Source organism: Capsicum annuum, chromosome 5 (assembly GCF_002878395.1).
Source record: "Capsicum annuum cultivar UCD-10X-F1 chromosome 5, UCD10Xv1.1, whole genome shotgun sequence".
NCBI lineage: Eukaryota > Viridiplantae > Streptophyta > Magnoliopsida > Solanales > Solanaceae > Capsicum > Capsicum annuum.
In genome coordinates, this window is record NC_061115.1 from 132,627,771 (window position 1) to 132,648,736 (window position 20,966).

The 20,966-nt window shown below is 34.9% G+C and overlaps 1 long non-coding RNA gene across 10 annotated transcripts in view; it reads right to left on the minus strand.

Moving 5' to 3' along the window:
• LOC107870740 overlaps positions 1 to 11,187 on the minus strand; it is a 48,632-nt gene extending 37,445 nt beyond the window's left edge. For 2 of the 10 annotated variants that reach the window (XR_007055899.1, XR_007055898.1), the window contains exons 1-4: positions 10,879 to 11,120; positions 10,667 to 10,780; positions 3,703 to 3,952; positions 2,948 to 3,081 (exon numbers count right to left, since the gene is read on the minus strand). This is a non-coding gene — a long non-coding RNA (uncharacterized LOC107870740). Of the gene's footprint in view, positions 1 to 2,947; positions 3,082 to 3,697; positions 7,866 to 10,666; positions 10,781 to 10,878 lie in introns of all 10 variants that reach the window. The other 8 variants (XR_007055894.1, XR_007055896.1, XR_007055895.1 and 5 more) reach the window with 8 other exon arrangements.
• Positions 11,188 to 20,966: the final 9,779 nt, after the last annotated feature.

Genomic DNA, 20,966 nt, shown 5'->3' on the forward strand with positions numbered 1-20,966 from the left:
CTTTTGAGATTAGTGGAGATGGAATCTTAAGGTATTAAGAAAGGTTGTGTGTTCCTGATGTTGATGGGCTGCTGAAAAGGATTTTGACTGAGGCTCATAAGTGCAGATATATAGTTTATCCGAGTTCAAGTAAGATATGACATGACTTGAATGAAATCTCTTGGTGGAATATTATGAAGAGGAATATGGCAAACTTTCTGGCTAAATGTATGGTTTGTCAGTAAGTCAAGATTAAGCATTTGAGGCCTAGTGGTATGTGTCATGAGATAGAGTTTCCTATGTGGAAGTGGGAGATGATCAATATGGATTTCACTACCGGTCTCACAATCAGTATGATTCCATTTGGCTCATTGTGGATAGGATGACTAAGTCCGCTCACTTCTTGCCTATGAGGACTAACTACTTAAAAGAGGATTATGCCAAGTTGTTCATTTAGGAGATAGTAAAGTTGCATGGTGTGCTAGTGTCCATCATTTCATACTGAGGTATGCAGTTTTCTCTCACTTCTGGCATTTATTTAAAAAAAAATGGGTATGCAGTTGAGCCTTAGTACTACTTTCCACCCTCAAATGGATAGACAAGCAAAATATATTATTCATAATTTAGAGGATATGCTAAGGGCCAGTGTGATTAACTTTAAAGGTAGTTGGGATGACCATTTATCTCTTACTGAGTTCGCTTACTATAACAATTATTATTCGAGCATCCTAATGGCTCTTTTGGAGTCTTATATAATAGGATTTGTAGGTCTCCTATTTGGTGGTTTGAGATAGGTGAAACTAGGTTGCTTGACCCTATTTTGGTTCACCAAGACATAAAGAAGGTTAAAGTGATTAAAGAAAGACTTAAGACTGCTCAGAATTGCAAAAAAACTTATGCAGATGTGAGGCAAAGAGAGTTGGAGTTTGAAGTTACTAATTGAGTATTCTTGAAGATGTCTCCTATGAAAGGAGTCATGAGATTTGGAAAGAAGGGAAAGCTTAGTCCTTATTATCTTGGCCCCTATAAAATTGTGAGGAGAATTGGGAATGTCGCTTATGAATTAGATTTACCAGCAAATTTGGCTTCAATTCATCCTGTTTTCCATGTGTCTATGCTGAAAAAGTGTGTAGGTGACCCTACTTTGATAGTGCCTATTGAGGATGTTGGTGTTTCAGATTCATTATCTTATAAGGAGGTCCTAATTGAGATATTGGATAGACAAGTTAGTAGATTAAGGATAAAGGACGTGACTTTGATGAAGGTTTTTTTGGAGAAATCAAATGGTCGAAGAAGCTACATGGAAAGCTAAAGAAAATATGAAAGCCAAGTCCCCGTTCTTGTTCCTCGGTTTAGATGAAAGTGCTTAATGTATGGGTTTTGTTTTCCTTTTGTCGCATTTCTAATTTGTCATTTGATTCTGATGCATCCCTACTATGATCATGCTAAAATGTCCTAAATAATAATTTAGGGATGAATGATCTTGGGGGAGGGATAATGTGAGACCCCATGAAATTTTAACAATTTTATTTTTGACCCTCCCGCGTGCATAATGTCAATTTTTACTTGAATTATGTGTAGTGATGTTAAAAGGTGTTTCAGGAAAGTTTCAAAATTTTTGGAAGGGATTCAAAGTCATTTTGGAACTCCGAGACAATGTGCCTCTGCGATAGTGGAGTGGCATAGAGGTTAGCCTCCGTGATAAAGGCGTGGCATGAAGGCTACCCTCCGCGATAAGGGCGTGCCATGCTTATGTGTTTAATTCACCGAGTTATTGTTTTTTCACTTAAGGTGAGGGGATTTTTGTATTTTTTACCCCTTGTAAGACTTATAAACTTAAAAGTGGCCCTTTTCCTTTAGTTTTCAAATATCAAAACCATTGTTATTCCTCTGTAACTCAAAACCTAAGAAAGCTCAAGGATTTAACAAGGAATTCACTGTTCAAGCTCCAAACTTCAAATTATCTTCAAATTGTTCTATAATTTAGGCATGTTGCTCATCCCTAACTTTTATTTTTACATTGTGGAATTAATTTATTGAATTTTCATGTGATTTAAATTGTGGGATTGAAATTGGGTTGAGGGATTTTTATTGGGTTTACTTGAATTGCTTTCCCCATGGTTTATTCATTCTTTAATTAATGGTTATGTGGACTGAATTGGTGTATTTTTTTAATGGTTGGAATGGAGGAAATAGGTTTTGCCAAATTAATGGAATTTTGGCTTGGTAATTGCATTAACCTCAACCCAATTTGTAAACTTGATTTTGAATATACATAATTACTTGATTGAACTTGTCTTTTGAACCCATTGCATTGCATTAAAGGCATAAATGAATGTATATGGTTTTGATGGCCTTGGTATCCTTAGAATTGGATTTTAAATAGAACTTGGGAGTCAATTTGCTTATATGGATTGGTTTGGCATAATTATATCAGCTTGCAAGCATATTTAGTATGACGATACCATGTTGGTAAATGCCTTAATGAATGACTCTTTGGTCAATGGTTGGTTTATGTGTAAAGTATTTAATTTAGGCGTAAAGGGAATTTTGTAGCTCACCGTGAAGGTATAGATCCCAGGGGATCGACACTAGAAACCATGTTTACCGACATTAGGGGTCTATGTGACCTTGTACTTGGTGCACACATTATATATATATATTGAGGGGGCTATGTCCTTGTTGTCTTTAGCCTTTCCTTGGTTTTTCCTCAGTTTTTGTGGCTAACAAGCACTGGGGCCCTTCTAACATGGGGAGCTAGACCCATATAGCCCATGGGTGCGTTTAGGATTGATCAAGCTACACAATTCAGGTTAAATCTTTAAACTTGCATGTTCATGGCCCTTCTCCCTATCTCGGCATACTATATATTTATATATGAATATTTGGTAAAATGCATTATTTTATCCTTTTTCCTGAGTTACATGCAAGTGCTCTCCCCACTGACCATCCTTGGATGATACATTACCTCATGATGTGGGGTTTGAAGAATTTTCTGTTGCTCCTGTTGTCACGACACGAGGCTATCCCCTAGTCAAAACATGGTTCTTAAAGTCATGAGTAACCCCAAGCTAATCCATGATCTGGTACCTATTGTGAACACTGAAGAGAAACAACAAATTAATACATGGAAGCTAAACTGAAAATTTGAGTAACAAATAATACTGAAAGAAATACTTAATATGTCTGAACATCTAACTGAAAAAAAGTCTGACTATTTGAAAGCCTCTAACATAGGGAGTTGATAGGACAAACTCCAAACTAACTCTAACTGACTAAAATAGTATAAGGTACTACAAATAACAACTAATAACTAGTCCTTGATGGATGAGTAGTCACCACAACTGTTGCTGAGTGGCATATGAACTGTCTAAGTACGATCGGGGAACTAAGAGTTCGGACCTATATTATAAGACAATATAGTGCAAAAACATATGTGATCAGTACTTTGACTGTACTAGGTATGCAGGAAGGGAAGGCTAACCGATATAACTGAGCACAAACGCATGAACCTGTAACTGATGAATACATGACCATGTATATACATATGCTAAATAAACTGAATAACTGCATCACTAAATACAAGGTCATGCATATCTAATTGAGAACATAATTTGAAATTAAACTGGAGACTGTGGGAGCTAACTACAATCGACACATCCCAATCTAAGCAAAATCGGGGTCTAAGTAGTAACCCTAATTAGATGGGTGTTAGTACCTTACCTAGGGTACCAATACTGGCTGGCGTGGATCCACTAATATGATATCTTGAAGGACTAGTGTGTCATGTCTCTTCTCTCTTCTGGTTGGGGAATCCTCATAACCTATGGTAGCAACGTAGTTCTGGAACTCAGGGACTGCTACCAACAGTCTCATGCCTAACTGATGGGGGAGCCATCATTCTTGCATTTACTCGGTGCTAAGTATTACTCCCAACTGAATAACATGAGTGCTGATATTCACTTAACATAATCTGATATTGATAAATGCTTATCATGATAATGTTCTAAATGATAATGATACAAGTATAATCTAAATGATTTGTAACCTGAAAATTGTAACATGCATAATTACTAGGTATCGAGTATTTATAACCCACCAGCATAGACTGATGCAACTGATCGTGGTGATGATAAAGTAATCATGAGATGGAAAATCGTAAATATTACTCGACATGGCATCAACTGAACATGGTATGGGTGACTAAGATCATCAAATGTATAGAAACATAATTCACAAGGGAAACATATTCTCATGGTTTGTATTCGATAAATTGAGAGAGATTTATGTCACTTCATGTTTTCTTTGAAATTCCATAAAAGAGAAAAAAGGGTTTATACTTGTAAGAATAGGGAATTCTTAGGACTCAATGGGTGAAAGGGATCATTGATGAAATCCCACTTACCTGAGAGTGGAATCTTTGGAAAATTTCTTGGATTTGACCTTTCCCTTGAGGAACCCTAGTTGCTTGAGGAAGATTGGAAAATTGTCTCTTTTGATCTCTGTTGGGTGAAGTTTATGATTATGTCATGAATTGGGGAATTTGGGTCTTTTATACCACCCTTTGGGAATCCATAACAATATGGGTTTGGTTTTTAAGGGAGTGGGAAAAGATATAAAAGTCCCTAGAAATACGTGTAGGAAAACTCACTCCCAGTTGTTAAGACTCACCCCACGATATGTTACGACTAGTTACGACTCGTGGCCTGAGTCGTAACCTAGGATCCTGGGTACATTCTCTTATGACTATGACTCGCCACCTAAAGACTCATAATGACTAAATACGAGTCGTTGGGTGAAGTCGTAGTCTGAGGCTTGGTCCTTGGATCATACATTGGTCAAGTGATGAGTCCATACAATAACTCGTAAGGTCTGATGATGAGTCGTATGCTGGACTAGTGACCATTGGACTGGATTCTTGGGCATACGCTATTATGATAATGAGTTCTTTCTTACAACTCATAACGTCTGGTAACAAATCATAGGGTTGAGTCGCCATCACTGGGTTGAAACTTGGGACCCTTACTTTTGTGACTACGACTCTTTGTAATGACTCGTAAGGTATGGTTACGAGTCATCAAGTGAGTCGTGGTCACTAAGAGCTGACAAACTCCTAGGGAGAAACTTTCATAACTTTTTGACATGATGTCGGATTAGGGTAGGGCTTGTGAAATTGGAATGCTAACTAATGGCCAATCTTTTGAGAGGCTTAGAACATGAAGACTCACGGTATTATATCTATGCTGAATTAGGTTATTCGTTATTCCTATGGATCATTTATGAAGTGGTGAGCTGCAATCTTTGGAAAGGTCTTGTCATTTTGTTGGTTTCTTTATTATTTTCAGTATTGTTTAGTATTTTATTTTGGATTCTTTCGGTCATAGTCGAGGGAATGTCCCGACTTAGTTGGTATTTCTAGTTTTAGAGTCTTTTGTGGACAAATTTTGGTTGTTTGTTTGTTTTGAGTCTTAGTTCTTGTTTAGTCTATCTATTTTTCATATAGTCATGTTTGGTTATCTTCCGCTGTATTCTTTTATTGTGTTCTGGATGTTAGGCTTAGGGGGTGGTCTCCAGCTCATGGTGAGCTTGAGATACCCGTCACAACTAGGTATCGAGTATTTATAACCCACCAGCATAGACTAATGCAACTGATCGTGATGATGATAAAGTAATCATGAGATGGAAAATCGTAAATATTACTCGACATGGCATCAACTGAACATGGTATGGGTGACTAAGATTATCAAATGTATAGAAACATAATTCACAAGGGAAACATATTCTCATGGTTTGTATTCGATAAATTGAGAGAGATTTATGTCACTTCATGTTTTCTTTGAAATTCCATAAAAGAGAAAAAAGGGTTTATACTTGTAAGAATAGGGAATTCTTAGGACTCAATGGGTGAAAGGGATCATTGATGAAATCCCACTTACCTGAGAGTGGAATCTTTGGAGAATTTCTTGGATTTGACCTTTCCCTTGAGGAACCCTAGTTGCTTGAGGAAGATTGGAATATTGTCTCTTTTGATCTTTGTTGGGTGAAGTTTATGATTATGTCATGAATTGGGGAATTTGGGTCTTTTATACCACCCTTTGGGAATCCATAACAATATGGGTTTGGTTTTTAAGGGAGTGGGAAAAGATATAAAAGTCCCTAGAAATACGTGTAGGAAAACTCACTCCCAGTTGTTAAGACTCACCCCACGATATGTTACGACTAGTTACGACTCGTGGCCTGAGTCGTAACCTAGGATCCTGGGTACATTCTCTTATGACTATGACTTGCCACCTAAAGACTCATAATGACTAAATACGAGTCATTGGGTGAAGTCGTAGTCTGAGGCTTGGTCCTTGGATCATACATTGGTCAAGTGATGAGTCCACACAATAACTCGTAAGGTCTGATGATGAGTCGTATGCTGGACTAGTGACCACTGGACTGGATTCTTGGGCATACGCTATTATGATAATGAGTTCTTTCTTACAACTCATAACGTCTAGTAACAAATCGTAGGGTTGAGTCGCCATCACTGGGTTGAAACTTGGGACCCTTACTTTTGTGACTACGACTCTTTGTAATGACTCGTAAGGTATGGTTACGAGTCATCAAGTGAGTCGTGGTCACTAAGAGCTGACAAACTCCTAGGGAGAAACTTTCATAACTTTTTGACACGATGTCGGATTAGGGTAGGGCTTGTGAAATTGGAATGCTAACTAAATGGCCATTCTTTTGAGAGGCTTAGAACATGAAGACTCATGGTATTATACCCATGCTGAATTAGGTTATTCGTGATTCCTATGGATCATTTATGAAGTGGTGAGCCGCAATCTTTGGAAAGGTCTTGTCATTTTGTTGGTTTCTTTATTATTTTCAGTATTGTTTAGTATTTTATTTTGGATTCTTTCGGTCATAGTCGAGGGAATGTCCCGACTTAGTTGGTATTTCTAGTTTTAGAGTCTTTTGTGGACAAATTTTGGTTGTTTGTTTGTTTTGAGTCTTAGTTCTTGTTTAGTCTATCTATTTTTCATATAGTCATGTTTGGTTATCTTCCGCTATATTCTTTTATTGTGTTCTGGATGTTAGGCTTAGGGGGTGGTCTCCAGCTCATGGTGAGCTTGAGATACCCGTCACAACTAGGCACTGTTTTAGTTCATGACACTTATCCTCTCACTCACTCCAAAAATCCAACACTTAGTTAAAAATACGAAAAGAGGCGATTTTCTCCCAATAAAGAAAGAAATAGGGTTTTTCACTTTCATGCCCCAATTTCATGAAATTCTTTGAGGGTTCTACCCTCAGGTATTTGTAGTTTCATTAATGAGTTTCCTTTCACCATTGAATCCCAACGTTAACTAAAATCCTTAGTTTAATTCTTTTCTCAAAGCCTAAGGGTCATGATTATTGTGAATTACTTGATAATTAAGTTCTTTGTCATTGAGATATAAACCCATGTTTTACCATGAATTTAACTATCATTGTATCTCTATAATTTCAATCCCTCATTATATTATGTAATTTTTGATTCACAAACTTGAGTTATAAAATTTCTTATTTTATTCAGTTTATGGTAATTCTCATTGTAGTTGTATTCTTCAGAGATGGCGAGTTATGAACACCTGATAACCTAGGATTTCATGCATATATTTATGAATATTCAATCCTTCAGTTTTCATGGTTTTAAATTCTTTCAAATAAAGTACTTATTTTTAGTCTTCAGAATATTATTATTAATGATCATTCTGGTTATCAATTCTTATTCAGTTAGGAGTAATACTTAGCACCGAGCGAATGCAGGGATGAAGACTCACCCCGTCAGTTAGGTTAAGACCTTCAGTAGAAGTCCCTATGTCTCAGAACTACGATGCCATCATTTAGTTCATCTTCTGCAAAATATTTTATCAGTTAGTTTAATATTCATAATGTCATTCTAGTCACGAGTTATCTTGAGGTTACTTGTGTTTGTAGGCAATGTGTTACGACTGAGGGTTAGTCTTGGGTCATGATAATAATAGACTAGAAGGCCTATTACCTTGTCTAATTTCCAAGAATCAATCTAGTTTTGTGCGGGGCAAAAGTATCACTGAAAATATTTTGTTGGCTCAAGAAAGCATCACAGATTTTAGATTAAGAGGCAAACCTGCTCTTGGAGTGATCAAATTAGACAAGGCAAAAACATATGATAGGATGGATTGGGATTTCCTTATCAAAGTGCTTGAAATTATAGGATTTGATAAACAAGTGGTGGATGAGATTTGGATACTGGTTTCTAATAACTAGTATTCTATTCTTATTAATGTGCAAGTTTATGGTTTCTTCCACTCTTCTAGAGAAGTAAAGCAACGAGACTATTTATCTTATATTTTTTTAATTTTATCCATAGAGGTTTTGTCTAGGGATTTGAATACACTATTTGACAATAGGAATTTAAGATCTTTGTAATGCCTAAATGGAGTGATAACATTAATCATCTAACTTATGCTAATGATACCATTATTTTTGTATATGCAGACAAGGTTTCTCTTAAACTCATTATGGATAGTTTTGGTATGTATGTAACATTAGAAAATTAAGAAAGAAAAAAGTTCTTTGTTTATGTTTTGTAAAGCAGCTCATGCATACATCAGGTATTTAAAGGAATGTATAGGGTTTCATAGGGAAAATTCTCTTTGATATATTTGGGCTTCCAAACAGGATATGCAAAGAATAAGAAGGTCCACTTTTCAGAGAGTGAAAAAGATCAGCAATAAGTTACAGGACTGGAAGGGTAAATTATTATCATTGTTGATTAAATTATGTGCTTACCAGTGTTCCAATCTATATTATCTCTCCTATTAATTCTACTAAATGTATTATCTTCCCTCATTGATGTCTCTAAGGCAATATTTGCTAGACTCTGGTAATTTCTTGAACTCAAAAATCTTTATGGACCAACGACACGTGGAACAAAAATTGTAAGAGAGTTGAACTTCATACAATGGAATGAAGAGGTGGATCTCAGACTTGGAAGTATAAGTTGGAAGCTAAAGAAAAATTTGATCAAGAAATCTGGTGGGCCACTCTATTTTTTGGTTTGATAATTGAACTCAATTGGGCTCATTATATTACTTACTATCTTTCTCTTAATAAAGTGAACAATTATCATTTTGAGGATGTGAGTCGAGTATTTTCACAAGGGAGGTGAAATACAAACTTACTGCAACAGTTGTCCATTGGGGAAATAGTCACTCATGTCATCAATAACTTAGGAGTAAAAGCAGACATAGAGGATTGGAACAAGCCATGGTGGATGTTGAATAGTTCATGAAGGTTTTCTATTAGTTCTTCCTGGGAATGTTCGAGAAATAAAAAAACCCTAATGATGATTTTAAGCTATTGCTGAGTAAATGTGTACCTTTCAAAGTCTCTTTTTTGTTATGGAGGTTGTGAAAATAAAAATTCCCATTAGGGAAGTTCTTATTAGAATGAATATTTGTGACATTGTGGTTTATGGTTGCTGTAGGGAAGGTGTTCGAGAAACAATAGAACACTTATTCATTAATTGTGAGTTTTTAAGAAAAAACTTGGTGTAATTTTGTAGTTGTTCAAGGTGTGGAAGGTCCTTTTCTATAGTTGAAAGATACTATGTATAGGTCGTGGAGTACTGAAGTTTCTCCTAATCTGATGCCCATCTACAAGGCTGTACCAATATTTATATTATGGTAAAACTGGAGAAGAAGAAATAGTATCAGACATGGGGGTAAAATGTGTTTCTTTATCACGAATATAGAGATTAATAGAAACTTATTCTTGTTGTCCAAATAAATATACTCTTGGTTGAGGGAGGCATAATTTAACTCAGATGGAGCTACTAAGGGAAACCCTAACCCCAGTTCTGGGGACATCTATATTAGGAATAATTAGGGAAACCTAGTCTATGCTGAGGCTAGAAGTTTTGAATATTATCTCAACATTATTGTGGAGGTTTTTTCCTTGAGACTTGGATTGGAATTCTGTGGGGAACACAACTATTTTCCTCTTATTCTATACATGGATTCTCTAACTATGAAAAAGGTGTTAGATGATATATGGGAAGTGCCATGGTGTAGTTCAATGGAGGATCAAGCACTAGATGAAAGATAAGGAGGTAAAGGTTAAGCACATATACAGAGAAGGAAACAAAATAATAGATTTTTTAGCAAAATATTTTTTTGTTTTACAGGAAAAAGGGCAGCCCGGTGCACTAAAGCTACCGCTATGTGTGGTGTCTGGGAAAGGCCCCACCATAAAGGTGTATCATACGCAGTCTTACCTTGCATTTCTGCTAGAGGCTGTTTCCAAGGCTTGAACCCGTGACCTCCTGGTCATATGGGAGCAACTTTACCAGTTACTCCAAGGCTCCCCTTCTTTTTTTTAGGTACTAATCAGATTGTTTACTCTTAATTCCACGATTTACCAATAGAGGAAAAAGTGATGTTAAAAATGAATTAAAATTAGATTCCTAATCTTAGGATTTGCAAAGTTCAAAATAGGTCTTTTGGCAACAATAAAAGAGGTCTCCAACAATGAAAAACAAAAGGCAGAAGCAGTTAGATAAGAGATATAGCAGTAACATAAAGAAATATTCAGCAGCAGAGAAGCATACAAATGCAGGTAGAGGAACACATTTAGCACAGAGAATAAGAAAAAGTGTCGAACAAAGAAATACCTGGTACCAATACAACAACAAAGGCCGAGGGAGACAAAAGGTCACAATAGTTGATAAGAGAGATTAATGTCATTGTTGTAGAGTTCTTGATCTATGCAGTGTTACTAGCTCTAGCTTAATTTGCAGGAAAAGGAAATCTATAGTTACAATCTAGATGTTGAAAATACAATTAAGGTTCTATGGAGAAAATCAAGTATGTTGAAGCTACATACCAGATCTTCTCTTCTTAAGTTGAAGAAGTATTCAATGGGATTGTTTTCATGGTGTTCGTGAGAAGCTTGAACACAAAGATTGAAAATAACCCAAACTTGAGAAGATGCAAAAATGTGAAGTATAGATACAAGCTTTGACTTACTCCAAGTTGTTTCATCAATTTTGAGATAGGATTTCAGCTGGAATGAAGAGGGTAGCTACCGAGGAAGATAAATGAACTTGCCAATTCTTGATTATTCTTTTGACGTATTATATTTAGATTTTTTTTATTTTTTTGGATTTTGCATTTGGGAAGATTTGGGTCACTAAATTACATGGATGCCCCCTAGTGACTTTGGTTTTTTGACCTTCATAACAAAAATTTTTAAAAATTATTCTTTTTTTTCTTTTTACGTATAGTATAAGTATATTTTTGTCCCTTTACACGTCAAATATTTTTTAAACTTTTCATGCTCATTTGTCTCTCAACTTCTATTATTTTACTTTTTTTTTCTTTAATTTTTGTATTTTTCTTGTTTTAATTCATTTATCTTAACTTTATTTTTTTTTTACTTTTTTTCTCTCTCAAACATTACTTATTTCTTCATTTCTATTTTTTGGATTTATTTGTCTCAACTGTTCTTTTTATCATTTCTCATTTTTATTTCTTAATTTCTTATTTTTCTTTTTAATTAATTTGTCTCAACTATTTTTTAATCATTTCTCATTTTTTATTTTATTTTTTTATTTTTCTCAAACTTTATTTTTATTATTTTCTTCTCATTTTGTTTTTCTCAATCTTATATTTTTGTTTTTGTTTTTTTATTCTTCTTTTTTTCTTAACCTTTATTTTTTATCATTTTTTTCTTTTCTCTATTTTATTTCTTATCTTTTTCTCAATTTCTATTATATTTTGCTACTAAATAGAAAGTTATATAATCTGCAAAGGGATCTTTTTTCTTTTGATAAAAAAGATAATTTAAGGGCATGACATATTGTTTAAAAGCCCTTTGAGTTAAGTCTTGCCTCTAAGACAAAAGTTATAGAACATCTCATACATCAAGACACGATGTGGTAGCGACAACTCTTTCCCATGATATGTAACTTTTGTTTCGAAGTCCTTGGATTATTCATACCTCTAAGGCAAGAGTTATAGAACATCACATAAAATCAAGACATAATGTAGTAGTGTCAACTCTTACTCATGGGGCATAACTTGTTGTTTGAATGTCCTTGATTTATATATTCATATAAATCAAGACACAATATGGTAGTGTCAACTCTTGACCATGAGACATACCTTGCGAGCTAGGACTTCCCTCTAAGGCAAGAGTTATAGAATATCTCATAAAGCAATACACGATGTGATAGTGTCAACTCTTGCCCATGGGGCATAACTTGTTGTTTAAAAGTCCTTAGACTATGTTGTGCCTCTAAGTCAAGAGTTATAGAAAATCTCATAGATAGAGACATAATATGGTAGCACTAACTCTTTGCCATGGGACATAACGTGTTTTTTGAAAGTCTTTGATTTATAAAACATCTCATAAATCAAGACACAATGTGGTAGTGTCAACTCTTGACCATGAGGCCTACCTTGTTGTTTGAAACTTCATTGGATGAGTCTTGCCTATGACAAAAGAGTTATATGACATCTCATAAATCAAAACACTATATGGTAATTCCAACTCTTGCCCATGGGGCGTAACATATTGTTTGAAAGCACTTGGTCTAAGTCTTGCCTATAAGGGAAGAGTTATAGAATATCTCATAAATAAATCAATACATAAGGTGGTAGTGTCAACTCTTATCCATGGGGAAGAATCTGTTGTTTGATGGTTCTTGGGATAAGTTATCTCTCTAAGACAACGGTTATAGAGAATTTTAGAAGTAAAAAACACAATGTCATTGTAACACCCCGCACCTTCGAGCTAGAATTTAAACCGTCGTTCCTACGCATATAAACCCGAACCAAATGATTCTTTGTTAATGTATGTATGGTGATAAATCCTATAGTGTAGTAATACATCTGAACATGAATTGACGTCACAAAAATCCCTTAACTCAAAGACGAGTTGAAAACTCTTCTATCGATTAAGTTTTGGTGAATGTCTCAACTTTGGTCAAATTCCATCGACCATAACTTCTTGTATATAATGAGTTAGAGGTACTACTATATATCAAATGAAATGTCTTTGAGTATTCCTTCCAACTCCACTAGTTTAACCTTAATCCGATATCGGAGTAAAATGTTATGCCCATTTTACAATGAGGTGTCAGTCTTCCAAATTACCACGGCCAGACTAATGGACCATCAAACCAGTGACAGCCCATCAAGTTAAGCCGTCAACTTGAAACAAAAAACTCAAAAACTTTTTTTTGTGATGTTTTTTGTGACGACGAATCACGGGAGTGATGGTTTGTCACCCAGGCCATCGGTAAGGGCCGAACAATGTTAAAGTGTCATTTTAAAGGGATATTTTTGTACTTTCCCATCCCAAACTCCTTCCCCATGAATTTAAACCATACCCTAAGCATTATAATCCATATTTTATCAGTTTTACAATATCTCAATCCTCTCTACTCTCAAGAACAAGAGAGATTAGGGTTTCCTCTAAGAATAAGAAATCAAGAAGCTAATCCTTTCAATTCAAGATTCCCAAGAAACGAATCAAGATTTGGATTCCATCCTTCAACCTAATTTGAGAAATCATGAATTTATAGAAGGGTCTTAAATTTGCAATTATAATTAAGCATTGTGAATCCTTCTTGACAATAATGTTATGGCCTTGAAGCCTTACCCCTTAGACTCGATTTTGTTTATATATATATATATATATATATATATGGTTTGATGTTTGAAATTTGAATTGAGAGAAAGAAGAATGATAATCCCTCTCTTGTTATAAATTCCCTTGTTTTTATATGTTATGAATTATTTAATTTCATACTAAGAGGTATGTTATAAATGTTTTTACTTTTGGTTAAGACTTGACTTTGATTATGAATTGAAGAGAGGGTATTTCTTATTTATATAAAGGAGAAGTGATGATTTTAAAGAGTTGCATGGTCTGTCACAAAATACTTGACCACTACATGTTTGATGAAATGTTGAAAAGAGAGAATCTATGCATAGTTTGAAATACATTTTAAAAATAAGAACTCTCTTGTATTGTTTGATTGATTTGGTGATCTAAACATTGTTTTTCTTGATAAGAGTTGTAACTTGATAATGTATGAATGAGAAATATGACTTGCAAGTCTTTGTATGATGATACCAAAATAGATGAATGCCATAGCAGATTCAGAACAGACTAAAATACAGATCTTTACTCATATTTTCAGAATTTGATTTCAGAAAGATGCATGTTTAGAACAAACTAAGAATGGGCTTAAAGAGAGTTAAGTGGTTGCCCAAAGAAGACGTTTGAGTGTAAGGGCTCATCACTGGAAACCATGGTTATTGATACAGGTATTATCGAAAATAATGTGGACATGATGTAACAGTGATGCCATGATATACTTGTAAGGGGGTGTACCAAACTATTAAGAACTCCAATCTTTGTGGCATACTTGGATTGGAGGCTTGGTCGCCAAGTCAAGGGTGGATTCTATATAGCTTGTGGAATATTAGACTTGTAGGGTGTACCACCTAGCTCAGAAGTAAGATAAAGAGTGAGTCTTGATTTCAAAGAATTGTTTAAAAGTCTTTTAAGCTTGCCCATGTGTTTTGATATATTATATATAAAAATGTTTTTTGAATTTCTCTCACTTACGTTATATATATAAATACAATATCTTGGATTGCTCTGCGTACCAGTACATTTGTATTGACCCCCTATATTTTAGGATCTAAGGATCAGTTGTGTGGCCCCTCTAAGCTGTAGTCCCTTGTTAGATGATTGGAGTCGGTGAGCCTCCCTTATTTTGGAAGGCCTTAGTTCATGATTTTATTATTTTTAGTTCACGGTCCGACCGGCGGCCTTGTCTTGGTCTTCAAACAAATATTATTTTCTTTCTATTAGTAGAGATTTCGTAGACAGGTGTTATATGGATTTGGGTCTTATTGAAATTATAACCATATGGTTTTATTAAAATTGGATGACTATGATTCCATTTTATTTTTTGCATTTTTTATAGTTTATGAATTATGTATATGATTGTAAGTAGAGAAGGGCTCTCGGGCCTTCATGGTTCAGAATGCTTGTCGAGGCCAGGATCTCAGTTTAGGTCATGACAAACTTTGTTTTAGAGCACTGTTTATGGTCCTAGGGTGTCTGCAAAATTGCATTGGGTAGAGTCCTTTTTATGGGTGTGTAGCATGCCGCACTTATAGGGAGGAAGCTACTGGGTGTTCAGGAATGTTTCACTTTTCTTTATGTTCTAGATCATGCGATTATGTTGTCCATTTAGAAGTTATCCTGATTCATTCTTTTCTCTAATTTTATTAACTATGTCTCATTGTTGAGTCGATTCAAGTGTTGAATCTTAGAGTCTAAATTTGGTGGTCCGTTCAAATTGAGTCATAAGACATTATAAAATAGAACGAGGACTAGAGAAGATTCCATTAGTGCTTCAAGGTGTGTTGATTCGAGTGTATACCTTTATCTTGATGAAATCATGCTTTTCAGCTTGAGGTCCAAAGTGTATTCAGTCCCCTTTCAAAATTTGTGTTGTAGATATCATGCATAAGGGTAATGATGTGTAGGATAATGTTGAAACTATATTTCCACCCGATTAGCAGTACATGTTAAAGTGTCATGACCCATTGGTAATGAGATGGTCCATAAGTTGATGATATGAAATAACAAGGTTAGAAGTCAGAGTGAGGGTGACTTTTGTGTAAATAAATTGTTTTAGTTATGTAACCATTGATTGAGGGATGGTTTGCCATTTTATAATAATAGACTAAAATGGTAGCAATATTTATAGATTGTATGGTAGTTTGTGGAGGAAGTGTTTGACTATGATTATTACCTATTCAAAATAGGGAAGGAGCCTAAAGTGGAAAATGAAGAAGAGTAGATTAGTCAATAAGTTATGGGTAGAGACTCATTGGCGTAAGTGGAATTCGAAGGTAGTCAAAATGTATGCTTGGCTAAGTTAGTATGATGTAAAAAATTAGAATATATTGATAAGATTGGAATGAGATATAATATAAGATATAGATTGACTATCCCTATTATGTAATTTTACCCCCTTAATTTGTCTTTTCTCTAGTAGTTGTAAATTAGCAGTACATGTGAGAAGGTATGTAGTAGATTTTGAGGTGTAGTAGTAATGTTATGGAAGGTATGTGATTGTAGGTAGTAGTTAAGTGAAATTTCCCAACTTGATGGGCTAGTATAGTATGTGGCATGCTTTATCGGTGGTACATGATTGATTATAGACTATAGGCTTGAACTTGAGATGTGGGTAGTGTTAAAAAAGATAGTAGCTTAAGATTAGTGATGTATGGTTTATGGGAATGAATTAGTAGGCTTGATATGAGGTGTGAAATAGCTTAGGTTGGCAACTGCTAGAAAAAAGAGTGGATAATTGTGATATTTATATACATGACTAGTGTTAAAATAATGAATTGTGGTTGAGTCATTAAATATATAAGAGCGTGAGTGTATAAGAATAAGTTGAACCCAGCAGTAGCATATTGTCAGATAAAGTGTGATGTGTACCAGTGTCGCATGTACCTAGATTTTGTTATCAAATCTTCTAGTGTGGAGAAGTCTAAGGATTTGTTATGTGATGTTCTTTAGAGCCGAATTGAGAAAATATAGGTAAGCAATATGTTCCTTTGGTATAATTTTAAAATTTTTATTATGATGTAAGTTATGTGATTAAGGGTCTAATGTTATAGTGTTAAGTAGTGGAGAATGTATTATTTATGTGATAAGGAGTGAGGATGTGTATGCTCATAAGACTACAAGTTGTAGGTTGATGGCTATAGAGGATAGAGAAAATTAAGAGTAGCATTCTTAGAAAGCAATGCCTTTAGAGTATAGTTAAAAAGGGGAAATTTAATATTTATGTGTATGGTGATAACCCATTGTGTTGAGTATTGTTCTTGTAGATTTAATGAGAATATATATCCTTAAGTTTAGGATTGTGACTTTGATCTAAGGGGGAGATGATAGATTAAAATATTTACCGAATTTTCTTGTGGTGTCAAGTTTTAAGTAAGAATCATGATAAATGAATTCCTATTCAAGCAAGCTCCCATTACTTCGATTTGAATAGACATCGACACATGTCTTATGTATTCAAGTCTTGCCGATGTCTGAGGTTTGAGCTCTTTATGTAACTCATGTCATGTTCAACCTCTAAACTAGAAGCAATAATATCCCTCAGTGATCCTATATTCAATGTATTCTAGTTCTATGTTATGTTGCTCATTATTCATAAAAGTCCATGTCTCACATAATGTTTGATTCGAAGAAACTATGCTTTCCATATGTTACCGATTCATTTTATGCCGGGATTAGTCAAAGTCATAAAGTTTATGCTAGCTCATGAAAAATCTCAATTCTTTAAATGAGAATCAATCGCTTCAAGTGGAAATCCTTGTCTTAGTTGTTAACTACATTAATTCCTGCTTTATTCTATATACCTCATGGTATGTGCATCCATGTTTCTCTTTTTGGTCTATCCTAAGGAAACCATGTTTTGTTGTGTTCATACTGAGGGACTCTTTACTTATGATCCGGACACTTAATATATGAAGCACTTTGTGTCTATTCTATTGTATCCTTACCTTATGTCTCTCCTTGAAGAGTGTAATAAGTATAAGTAATGGTTGACAAGTGTTACTTCCATTCATGATATTATGCTCGAGTCCCTCAATGACCCTCTGTATGTTAGGATGATGGTGGTTGTGGAAGCGTAGTAATGTATAGGGTAGGGGAGTAGATGCTCTTAACTATGAAAATTTTGATGTGATTTCTTTAGCTAAAATTATAAGAGAAGAGGGGAAGGAGGAGACAAACTTTTGTTATATGACATAGTTAGGAAGGAGATCTGTGGTGAAAGTTAATGTATGAGTGAATGGAATTAGTTGGTCTTAGTAGGGAGATCCATGAAGTGGGTGTAGTAATGATAGGCTTGAATGTTGTGATTGATGAAAACACAAATCAATGTGTTATGTGATTGATACTCTTTGATTTTAAACCCGAGTGTGTTTGTTGGTAGTGACAAGGTGAAGTAATTTTCTTAGTGGGATGTAAAGTATAGGGTTCTGTAGCTTAAATTTGCAACTTTTAAATTCGAGTTAGGCTTCAACATAGAAGTACTATATAGTGAGATTCAAACTCTTGTGGTTAGATGTGTGATAGGGAAATCGTAAGTTGGAAATGATGAAGTATGTTGTTTACTGTTTGGGGCATAGAAGAGTATTGTCACTAAGTTTAAGTCTATTCGTTGTACCTTGTAAAGTAGAGGATGCTTTCATTTCTTATCTCCCGTAAAATCTTATTTCATGATTTGTACCAATGAAAATCAAGCCTATTATCACCAAATTAACTCATGCCTCATGTTCTGACAGTAATTATTCATAGAACTCATGTGCAAGATCATCCCTATGTAAAGTTTCAGTCCCTTATACTTCGTGCTTACGCTTTTCACTACGGGTTATCATGAATCTCTTTTGATGTCTTTGCATATTTTATCGAGGAAAGATGTTCAATGCGAGGTTATGTTCCTTATTCTATACTTGTAGAGATTCAGCAAGTCCCTACCCATCATTCGGGGATGAATGATCCCAAGGGTGAGATAATGTAACACCCCACATCTTTGGGCTAGAATTTAAACCATCGTTCCTATATGTATAGACCCGAACCATATGATTCCATGTTAATTTATGTGTGGTGATCAATCCTATAGTAAGGTAATACATTTGAACATGAATTGAGGTCACAAAAATTCCCTAACTCAAAGACGAGTTGAAAACTCTTCAATCGATTAAGTTTTGGTGAATGTATCAACTTGGGTCAACTTCCATTGACCATAACTTCTTGTATATAACGAGTTCGAGATCCTACTATATATCAAATAAAAGTTCTTTGAGTTTTATTTCCAACACCACCAGTTTCACCTTAATCAGATATTGGAGTAAAAGGTTATGCCTATTTTACAGTGAGGTGTCAGTCTGCTAAATTGCGATGGCCAGACTGACAACCCATCAAGCTAGTGACGGCCTATCAAGTTAGGTCATCAACTTGAAATAGCAAGCTCGAAAACTGGTTTTTTTGTGACGTTTGAGTGATGATCAGTCACGAGAGTGACGATCCGTCACCCAAGCCGGCGGTAATGGCCGACCAATGTTAAAGTGTCATTTTAAAGGGATATTTTGGTACTTTCCCATCCCAAACTCCTTCTCCACGAATTTAAATCATACCCTAAGTGTTATAATCCATCTTTTATTAGTTTTACAACATCTCAATCCTCTCTACTCTTAAGAACAAGGGAGATTAGGGTTTCCTCCAAGAACAAAAAATCAAGAAGCTAATCCTTTCAATCCAAGATTCCCAAGAAAAGAATCAAGATTTTGACTCCATCCTTCAACCAAAGTAATCTAAGGTACGCGGGGTTTTTCCTAAACTACATGGGCATGGTGAAATTGTTTTAATTATGTTTAAATGTTGAGAAATCATGAATTTACAAAAGGGTCTTGAATTTACAATTACAATTATGCATTGTGAATCCTTCTTGACAATAATGTTTTGGTCTTGAGGCCTTACCCCTTAAACTCAATTATATATATATATATATATATATGTGTGTGTGTGTGTGTGTGTGTGTGTCTACATGTGGTTTGATGTTTGAAATTTGAATTGAGAGTAGGAAGGATTATAATCCCTCTCTTGTTATAAATCCCCTTGTTTTTATATGTTATGAATTATTCAATTTCATGGTGATAGGCATGTTACAAATGTCTTTATTGTTGGTTATGAATCAACTTTGATTATGAATTGAAGAGAGGGTGTTTCTTGTTTATATAAAGGAGAAGTGATGGTTTTAAAGAGTTGCATGGTTTGTCACAAAATACTTGACCACCACATATTTGATGAAATATTGAAAAAAGAGAATCTCTGCATAGTTTGAAATACGTTGTAACGACCTAAAACTGCCTCACGGGACTTTGCACGGTGCTTAAGGCTACAAGTAGCCCCAAGCTAACCCTTTAAGCCTATTTCTACTAATAACACTCATTTCAAGATGAAATAATTCAAGAACTAGCACAGTCATATCATATGAAAGGAAATATGAAGAAAATGCTCGGTCCAAATGACCAAGTAATACTGAAAACCTCAACACAACCATAATTTGATAACTAGTCTGACAAAGACTCTACTAATCCATGAACTAGAGTGCCGTTGGGACAGATCCCCAACTGACTCGAAATGAACTGGAAATAACTACATAGTCTCTCAAACCATGTCTGAATATAGGTCCTCGAACCATGAGGACTCACTACTATAAAAATGTTGAAAGAGGTACTCGGAAGTTACTGAAGAGGCTGGGACTGAGCACCTGAACCTACATTATATGACAATGTAGCACATAGACGTATATGTGGATCAACACTTGGGAATGTACGGAGTATGTGGGGGTGCATGCAGTTATATAAAACAATATCAATACTCTTTAATCAAATCATGCATGTAATAAGTAATGACTCTCATGGCTTGAATAAGTATAAAATGCGAAGTTCATGAATCATGTAGAATGGAACATGTAACACAATCTCATGAGTTTTTATACTTTCAGCTTTGAAATTTGTACTCTTCTCTTATCCTCATTACTCAAGGCTAAAGGAAACTTTAAGCAATACTTTCAACTCATGCATATGTCTCATGGAGAGTAAAAATTCTTCAATGCTCAAGAACTCATAACTCTTTTGAACTCAAATACTTGGAATTCGAAATCATATAACTTTGGAACATAGTTGAAGGCATTTCATTCATGTTTGAAAAATATCTCATTTCTAGATTTAAGGAAAAATACTCATATCAAGGGAAAGTATTTTAGTCTTAAAGGAAAATATCTTATCTCAATAGAAAATACTTTAGTTTAAGGAGGTAACTGATCTCGAAGTTTAAATGTCGAGGGAGGTTCT